We start from the raw sequence: 10,507 nt of genomic DNA, 5'->3' as shown, positions 1-10,507 counted from the left end.
TAGTAAGCACCTGTACAGACCAGTTTTCTGTTTTGAAAGTGACGGTCAGTCTTTTGATAGCTGTTATTGATAACCAGGGAACATTTTGGGCTAATGGCCCCTTTCCCTGGCTAGTAATATCAGCCCCCAGCAGACGGCTTTCCCTCTGCTGGTTATGAAAATTTGGCCAGAGCCCCCTCTGTTTTTTTAATCTAATTCTTTATTTTACACATAATGTACACTGGGCTTGCTGACTACAATTTCCATCACTGTCGCCTGCTCGCGCTGATCTCAGGCAACAATGATATGAGCTGCATTCAGCTCCCGGCACATGTCCAGCACTCCGGCATTCAAAAGTCTCACATTAGAGCTACCGCCGTCAGACCCGGTGGCTTGAACTCCGGTAACCTTGTAGAGTTCAAAGCCACCGGGTCTCCCGGCAGTTGCAAGGCCCAGAAACCTCATGGGAAACTTTGAGGGACATTTTAGGTTTTGGAAGTTTCCAGCTGCTGGAACACCTAGTGGCAGCGAACTAAGGTTACTTTAGGTGTGTATTTTACTGTGCTTGTTAATAAAAAAAGAGAAGTGGGGTCCCTCGTAATTTTTTTAATCAGCAAAGGGAAAATCAACGGCTGGTGGCTGATATTATTTGGGAACAGGCCAATAGCCATAAAGATTCCCAGGCTATTAATATCAGCTCACAGCTGTTTGCTTAGCCTTTACTGCTTATTATAGGGGAGACCCCAAACAAAAATTGATGTGGGGTCCCCCTATATTCACTAACCATCAAAGGCTAAACAGACAGCTGCGAGATGATATTAATAGCTTAGGAAGTGGCCATGGTTATTGGCCCCCTCCTAGACTAAAAACATCAGCTCTCATCCGCCCCAGAAATGGTACATCAATAAAATGTGCCAAATCTGATGCTTAGCCTCTGCTCTTCCCACTTGTCTTGATGCGATGACAAGTGGGTTAATGATTGTGGGGTTGACGTCAGCTGTTTTATGGCCGCTAACATCAAGCCCACAAGTTAGTAATGGAGAGGCATCTATAAGACTCCCTATTACTAACCCAATAATCAGATTGTAAAAAAACACACCCAGAATAAAGTCCTTTATTTGAAATAAAGACAAACACTCCTTTATTAAAATAAAAATAAAAAAGTATTATATTCACCTTTACACCTAATTCACCAAAGCCTTTGTCCCCTGTAAAAGAGAAAAAAATAAAAAAACACCATAATGCTCACCTTAACACCTAATCCCTGATGCCCTTGTCACCTGTAAACGACAAAAAGTAGTAAACCACCATAATACTCACCTGTCTGCCGTGAATATAATCCATACTGTCCCACGACAATCCGGATGACTTGGAGAAGAGTCACATCAGCAGTCACTAATGTGACTGCTCTCCACGACAGCCCGCTCACACTGACACAAGAGTGTAATCTCTCCTGCAGGTGATGCCGCCTTTCTACCGCTGCTGATGGCCTGCAACCAATCATCAGACATAAGCAATATCAGGAGATCATCATGGGGTGCAGTGCTTGTCACGGTGCGTATCTGGGAGGTAAGTGCTCTATGCTTTCTTCTTAATTCATTGGGACAATAGAAAAGCGCCATCCAGTAGGGAACAATCTCTTTAAAATACGGGAAAAGGAGAATTGGATTTTTTTAAAATTTGTTCAATAAAAGGCATAAAAAATAAAATCGCCTCCTTTTTTCCCCATATTTTAAATATAAACAAATAATGAAAAAATTAAAGAAAAATAGTTTTGTCTTGTCCCTAATAGTCCAGACTATGAGAATATGATGTTATTTATGCTGCATGATTATAAAAGAGAAAAAATAATAGAGAAAATCTATTAGTAGATAGTCATAGATTAGTGTCTCTTGGAGATGAGAACAAATCCATGGGTGTCCATACAGGGGATGTAGCTCAGTGGTAGAGCGCATGCTTTCCCTGTATGAGGCCCTGGGTTCAATCCCCGACATCTCCATGTTTTGTGATAAAAAAACTAGTAAAGCTTCCAAATATTCAGGAATCTGATACGTGTGAGTATACAGCGGCTCGTCTGTCTGGGTGTAACACAGAACTAAATATCAGATATTTGCTTTTGAAAATGTTATGCAGAGTGATTGTTGGACACTAGGGGGCAGTGTAATCAGCACAATACACCTACATACATCGCTAGAGACTAGAGAGGAGGAAATCAGTTTTCAGGACCAGCGGCCGCAACAGTTATTCTGTGGCCGCTGGACAGGAGCCCCCCAAACCTAATCCCACCTGCTGGTATATTATGTGAGTGCTGTGTGCTATTAGTACAGTGGGGAAAATAAGTATTTGATACGCTGCTGATTTTGCCAGGGGCGGACACAGACTGTAGTGAGCCCCACATAACACTGCATACAGAATACTGGCCCCCATATAACGCTCCATGCAGGCTGTTCCCCCCTTACAATGCCCCATTACACGAGCGATATCTATTGTGAATTCTACAATAGCCCAGAAACCGGCAAATCCTCACAGCGCACAGTGCAGACCGGACAGTATAGTCCTCCATACAGTATTATGGGCACCATATAATGCTCCATACAGGATACTGACCCCCTTATAATGCTCCATACAGGATACTGGCCCCCATATAACGCTCCATACAGGATACTGACCCCCTTATAATGCTCCATACAGTATACTGGTCCCCATATAATGCTCCATACAGGATACTGGTCCCCATATAATGCTCCCTACAGGATACTGGTCCCCATATAACGCTCCATACAGGATACTGTCCCCCATATAATGCTCCATACAGAATACTGACCCCCATATAACACTCCATACAGAATATTGGCCCCATGTAATGCTCCATGCAGGCTGTTCCCCCCTCATAATGCCCCATGCAGGATGTCACACATCCCCCCACCAGATAATGCCCCATGCAGGATGTCACACACCCCCCCACCATATAATGCTCCATGCAGGATGTCACACCCACTTTCCCCCCACCATATAATGCCCCATGCCCCATACATGAAAAAAATAAAAAAAATCCAATACTCACCTCACTTCTTACCTGCTGCTGGCGCTGCTCCGGACTCCAGCGTCGCCCGCGTCTTCCCGCTCTGCACTGTGACAGGTCAGGAGAGAGCGCGCGCGGTGTAAAGACATCACCGCGCCCTCTGACCTGAGACGTCACAGTCAGAGGACGCGGAAGACGCTGAGGAGGCACGGGGAGGGGTAAGTATTGTGCCGGCGCCGTCACATGACCGGAGATGTCCCTGTGCTCAGCATGGTGCCGGGGAACCATGTGGAGCGCAGGGACATCTCCGGTCATGTGACGGCGGGAGGTCCTGCGGGGGGGCTCCATGAAGAGACGCACAAGAGGGGGGTCCCGAAGGGGCCCCGACCGGCCGGGCCCCATGCTGGAGTCAGGGCAGTCATGCCCTGATGGCGGCCCTGCTGGAGGCTGGAGGGGCCCCATCTCCCTCAGGGGCCCCCGTTCAATGAACCGGCTGCACAGGCGGTAGTTCCGCCCCTGACTCCACCAGCAGAATAGTGTGTGCAGCTCTGGATTATAATACAGGATGTAACTCAGGATCAGTAATGTAATGAATGTACACAGTGACTCCACCAGCAGAATAGTGTGTGCAGCTCTGGAGTATAATAAAGGATGTAACTGAGGATGACTAGAGAATCAGTAATGTAATATATGTGCACAGTGACTGCACCAGCAGAATAGTGAGTGCAGCTCTGGAGTATAATGCAGGATGTAAGTCAGGATCAGTAATGTAATGAATGTAGACAGTGACTGCACCAGCAGAATAGTGAGTGCAGCTCTGAATTATAATACAGGATGTAACTCAGGATCAGTAATGTAATGAATGTAGACAGTGACTCCACCAGCAGAATAGTGTGTGCAGCTCTGGAGTATAATAAAGGATGTAACTGAGGATGAGTAGAGAATCAGTAATGTAATATATGTGCACAGTGACTGCACCAGCAGAATAGTGAGTGCAGCTCTGGATTATAATACAAGATGTAACTCAGGATGAGTAATGTAATGTATGTACACAGTGACTGCACCAGCAGAATAGTGAGTACAGCTCTGGAGTATAATACAGGATGTAACTCAGGATCAGTAATGTAATGTATGTACACAGTGACTGCACCAGCAGAATAGTGAGAGCAGCTCTGGAGTATAATACAGGATGTAACTCAGGATCAGTAATGTAATGTATGTACACAGTGACTGCACCAGCAGAATAGTGAGTACAGCTCTGGAGTATAATACAGGATGTAACTCAGGATCAGTAATGTAATGTATGTACACAGTGACTGCACCAGCAGAATAGTGAGTGCAGCTCTGGAGTATAATACAGTATATAACTCAGGATCAGTGCAGGATCAGTAATGTAATGTATGTACACAGTGACTCCACCAGCAGAACAGTGAGTGCAGCTCTGGAGTATAATACAGGATGTAACTGAGGATCAGTAGAGGATCAGTAATGTAATGTATGTGCACAGTGACTGCACAAGCAGAATAGTGAGTGCAGCTCTGGAGTATAATACAGGATGCAAGTCAGGATAAGTACAAGATTAGTAATGTAATATATGTACACAGTGACTGCACCAGCAGAATAGTGAGTACAGCTCAGGATTATAATACAGGATGTAACTCAGGATCAGTAATGTAATGTATGCACACAGTGACTGCACCAGCAGAATAGTGAGTGCAGCTCTGGAGTATAATATAGGATGTAACTAAGGATCAGTACAGGATCAGTAATGTAATGTATGTACACAGTGACTGTACCAGCAGAATAGTGAGTGCAGCTCTGGAGTATAATACAGGATGGAACTCAGGATCAGTAATGTAATGTATGTACACAGTGACTGCACTAGCAGAATAGTGAGTGCAGCTCTGGGGTATAATAAGGGATGTAACTCAGGATCAGTACAGAATCAGTAATGTAATATATGTACACAGTGGTGCACCAGCAGAATAGTGAGTGCAGCTCTGGAGTATAATACAGGATGTAACTCAGGATCAGTAGAGGATCAGTAATGTAATGTATGTACACAGTGACTACACCAGCAGAATAGTGAGTGCATCTCTGGAGTATAATACAGGATGTAGCTCAGGATCAGAACCGGATCAGTAATGTAATGTATGTGCACAGTGACTGCACCAGCAGAATAGTGAGTGCAGCTCTGGAGTATAATACAGGATGGAACTCAGGATCAGTAATGTAATGTATGTACACAGCGACTGCACTAGCAGAATAGTGAGTGCAGTTCTGGAGTATAATACAGGATGGAACTCAGGATCAGTAATGTAATGTATGTACACAGTGACTGCACTAGCAGAATAGTGAGTGCAGCTCTGGAGTATAATACAGGATGTAACTCAGGATCAGTACAGGATCAGTAATGTAATATATGTACACAGTGGCTGCACCAGCAGAATAGTGAGTGCAGCTCTGGAGTATAATACAGGATGTAACTCAGGATCAGAACCGGATCAGTAATGTAATGTATGTGCACAGTGACTGCACCAGCAGAATAGTGAGTGCAGCTCTGGAGTATAATACAGGATGGAACTCAGGATCAGTAATGTAATGTATGTACACAGTGACTGCACTAGCAGAATAGTGAGTGCAGCTCTGGAGTATAATACAGGATGGAACTCAGGATTAGTAATGTAATGTATGTACACAGTGACTCCACCAGCAGAATAGTGAGTGCAGCTCTGGAGTATAATAAAGGAATTAACTGAGGATGAGTAGAGGATCAGTAATGTAATGTATGTACACAGTGACTGCACCAGCACAATAGTGAGTTCAGCTCTGGAGTATAATACAGGATGTAACTAAGGATCAGTACAGGATCAGTAATGTAATATATGTACACAGTGACAGCACCAGCAGAAAAGTGAGTGCAGCTCTGGAGTATAATACAGGATGTAACTCATGATCAGTACAGGATCAGTAATGTAATGTATGTACACAGTGACTGCACCAGCACAATAGTGAGTTCAGCTCTGGAGTATAATACAGGATGTAACTCAGGATCAGTACAGGATCAGTAATGTAATGTATGTACACAGTGACTACACCAGCAGAATAGTGAGTGCAGCTCTGGATTATAATACAGGATGTAACTCAGGATCAGTAATGTAATGTATGTACACAGTGACTGCAGCAGCAGAATAGTGAGTGCAGCTCTGGAGTGTAATACAGGATGTAACTCAGGATCAGTAATGTAATGAATGTACACAGTGACTCCACCAGCAGAATAGTGTGTGCAGCTCTGGATTATAATATAGGATGTAACTCAGGATCAGTAATGTAATGAATGTACACAGTGACTCCACCAGCAGAATAGTGTGTGCAGCTCTGGAGTATAATAAAGGATGTAACTGAGGATGTCTAGAGAATCAGTAATGTAATATATGTGCACAGTGACTGCACCAGCAGAATAGTGAGTGCAGCTCTGGAGTATAATGCAGGATGTAAGTCAGGATCAGTAATGTAATGAATGTAGACAGTGACTGCACCAGCAGAATAATGAGTGCAGCTCTGAATTATAATACAGGATGTAACTCAGGATCAGTAATGTAATGAATGTAGACAGTGACTCCACCAGCAGAATAGTGAGTGCAGCCCTGGAGTATAATACAGGATGTAACTGAGGATCAGTAATGTAATGAATGTACACAGTGACTACACCAGCAGAATAGTGTGTGCAGCTCTGGAGTATAATAAAGGATGTAACTGAGGATGAGTAGAGAATCAGTAATGTAATATATGTGCACAGTGACTGCACCAGCAGAATAGTGAGTGCAGCTCTGGAGTATAATGCAGGATGTAAGTCAGGATCAGTACAGGATCAGTAATGTAATATATGTACACAGTGACTGCACCAGCAGAATAGTGAGTGCAGCTCTGGATTATAATACAGGATGTAACTCAGGATCAGTAATGTAATTTATGTACACATTGAATGCACCAGCAGAATAGTGAGTGCAGCTCTGGAGTATAATGCAGGATGTATCTCATGGTCAGTAATGTAATGTATGTACACAGTAACTCCACCAGCAAAATAGTGAGTGCAGCTCTGGAGTATAATAAAGGAAGTAACTGAGGATGAGTAGAGGATCAGTAATGTAATGTATGTGCACAGTGACTGCACCAGCAGAATAGTGAGTGCAGCTCTGGAGTATAATACAGGATGTAAGTCAGGATCAGTACAGGATCAGTAATGTAATATATGTGCACAGTGACTGCACCAGCAGAATAGTGAGTGCAGCTCTGGAGTATAATACAGGATGTAACTCAGGATCAGTACAGGATCAGTAATGTAATGTATGTACACAGTGACTGCACCAGCAGAATAGTGAGCGCAGCTCTGGAGTATATTACAAGATGTAACTCAGGATCAGTAATGTAATGTATGTACACAGTGACTGCACCAGCAGAATAGTGAGTGCAGCTCTGGAGTATAATACAGGACGTAACTCAGGATCAGTACAGGATCAATAATGTAATGTATGTACACATTGACTGCACCAGCAGAATAGTGAGTGCAGCTCTGGAGTATAATACAGGATGTAGCTCAGGATCAGTAATGTAATGTATGTACACAGTGACTCCACCAGCAGCATACTGGGTGCAGCTCTGATCAGCTGCTAGTCAGTGTGCTGATTACGGGTGTGGTGGCTGCAGATCCTGCTGTGAGCTCCTGATCTCTGAGAACCAACACCTCTCCACCTGGGGACCTGCTCTCTCTCTTTCCCGGAGGGAGAACTGGTTTCTGGGATGAGTGATGGAGCCAAGTCCCATTCTTCTGCTTCCCGAACCAGGCCGGCGGGGGGCAGAAGAAACCAGCAACCGGCCTGCACATCAGAGGACTCGGGGGTGAGACGCTGCACCAGGAGTCACAGCAATGTGGCTCCTACTCCCCCCGGGATTGTGGAGACCCCCAGAAGCCGCAAGGCTTCCAGCATGGAGGAAAAGCCTGACAGCGGCGTGCAAGATGGCGCTCCTTCCGGAGGAAAGCTGAGTGCTCACGGAGGTGAGGCCGACCTCCCTGAGGGGGGGTGGGCGCAGCAGGGACCCCGGGAGTCTGTGTCCACATATGCCTCCCGGGTCATGATCCACCTCCGTGAGTATGAAGATGCCAGTAAGCTCATCAGGAGGCTACGGGAGGAGCTGCGCTGCACAAGCGCCAAAGCTGCAGGGGCCTCCAAACCAAGGAAGGCCAAGCTCCAAGCCAAGGTAAAAAGACTGAGCAGTGAAATTCAACGCCTGGAACTTAGGAAAGCCACCATCAGGGAGCAGAGTGGTCCTTTCAAAGAAAAACTTATAAATGAAGACTGCTTTAGAGAAATGGCTGATACCAGAGAGCAAAGGCAGATGGGGCTGCAGCCTGAGAGCCAGGTGGATGATGAGAGTGATGATGACCAGCAGGAAGCCCCACCTGGTAGCCTGCAAAGTCACCCGCAGGCCACGTGCAGCGAGCTCCCTGCAGGACAGGCGACAGTGACATCCGGTCGCAGTTCTGCCGGCTCTGGGGAGGACAGTGACAGCAGCGGCCAGGGAGGGGCGCTAATGGCGGAGATTAAACTCCTGGAGTCCCCAGTGTGCCTCCAAAGCTTCCATCTTGGTGACGATCTACCAGAAGAGGCACCTGGGGGCCACAAAAAGGCAAAGAAGACCAAGCCAAAGCTGCAGGAAGCGGTAAGATACGTATATGCCCCCCTCCCTGTACCCCCTGAGTCGGCGGCAGGCTCAGCTCGCTGTATAAGCCCCGTTGCTCAGCCCAGCCCGGGTTCTGCTGTGGATCCGGTGCAAAGGCGCGGGGAGATTACAGAGCGCGGTAGTGAGGCGCAGAGCTCCGTCTCTGCTTGTAGTAGTGGGGACGTAGCAGGAGGTGCATCAGCCGAGAGGCTGGACAGTGAGGGCGGCCCGGCGGCGGGCGTTCCATCAGGCCACGATGCTGTGGTGCGCTCCTCAGTGGGAGGGGGGAGCAGCCCGGTGTCGGGGGCAGCTCCGGTAGCCTCGGCTCCTCTGAATGCTGTTGCCGCTGATCACTTAGTTGAGAAGCGGCGGCAGTGTGAGGGGGCAGTTGGGGCTGAGCGCTCCGGTCCTCCCACGAAAGTGCTATTTTGTGTTGGCGTTGCTGGTCCGGAAGATCCTGATGCTAAAGATCAGCGGCGCCTAACTGCAGCTAGAGATCAGCGGCACATTATACCAAATGCCAAACAGCGGAAATTACCGACCGATGATGTGGAGGGCACACATAAGACCGGGGGTGAGGTCGCCTCCAGTTCTATGGAGGTGACTGAGCCCCTTGTGCCTGATGCGGAGGTCAAAAGGTCATCCACCATTGTTACTGGTCCAGCAGGAATGAATGTGGTGGTGGAGGTGAATGAGGATAATTCATTGTCTGGTGGTGTGGTTGCTGGTTTGGTGGAGGGTAAGATGGAGGTGGGTAATGGTGATACTGTTGGGGCTGACGTGGTCACTGGTCCGGTTGCCCCCCCGGGGGTGGCAACACCTGTCCGGAGTTATGCCAGTGTCACCTCCGGGGCAAATAGGGCATCCTCCTCGTCTCCGGGCTTTGGGGACGGCATGTTGCAACGTCGCCTTCTGGAGGCTCTAAAGAAGGGGGAGAGATCACTAATGGTAGAGGGTCGAGAGGTTGATCTATCGTTCTGGATAGAGAGGCATGGCCTCGGGGCCTTCCGAGAGCAAAAAGGGGGAGATACAGTGTGGTCCCTCCCAACAGCCGGGCCAGGCAGTGTGCGTAGGAATGTGGTCCGTCTTCGGTGGAGGGGCAGTGATGCATGTCCTCCAAGGTCTAAAGTTGAGGAGCTCCTGCTGAGGATGGGCTTCAAGGCGATTGACATCTACGTCTTGATACATCCCTATTCCACGCCTGAGTTTGATGTCAGCTTTGTTCGGCCGGAGGGGCTTGAGCTCTTCTGGGCGAATTATGAGTTGGCAAAAAATGAGCCCGGCTGGCGAGACTTTGCCGTTCAGGCAGTGTCTCGCCAAAAACAGATCAAGAAAGTGACCGTGATGACTCGTAATGAGTCGCTTTCTTGCTATGACATCATGACTTCGCTTGGTCGGTATGGAGAGGTGGTGGAGATGCCAAAGAAAAACCGCGACGAGTTTGGTATCTGGTCAGGGGCCTGGACGTTTATGGTAAAACTTAAGCGTTCAGGTGGTACGGTTGCCCACATTCCATCGTCTGCCTTCCTGGGTAGGGATCGTGTCCTGGTCTTCTACCAGGGGCAACCGAAGCTCTGTCACAGGTGCGGCGACCCCACACACTTCAGTGCAAACTGCACCGTGCAGAAATGCGCGTTGTGTGGGGGTGTCGGCCATCTTGACGCCTCTTGTGTGGAGATTAGGTGCCACCTGTGTGGTGAGTTAGGTCACCCATTCAGCCGTTGTCCTCGCTCCTTTGCTAATGCAGTCGAGACCCCGGTGGGAGTAAGCCGTGAGGCCGATTCT

The sequence above is a fragment of the Phyllobates terribilis genome, unplaced genomic scaffold, assembly GCF_046119375.1.
Source record: "Phyllobates terribilis strain yellow unplaced genomic scaffold, ASM4611937v1 Scaffold_517__1_contigs__length_1237599, whole genome shotgun sequence".
Classification (NCBI taxonomy): Eukaryota; Metazoa; Chordata; class Amphibia; order Anura; family Dendrobatidae; genus Phyllobates; species Phyllobates terribilis.
This window is presented reverse-complemented; position numbering follows the sequence as displayed.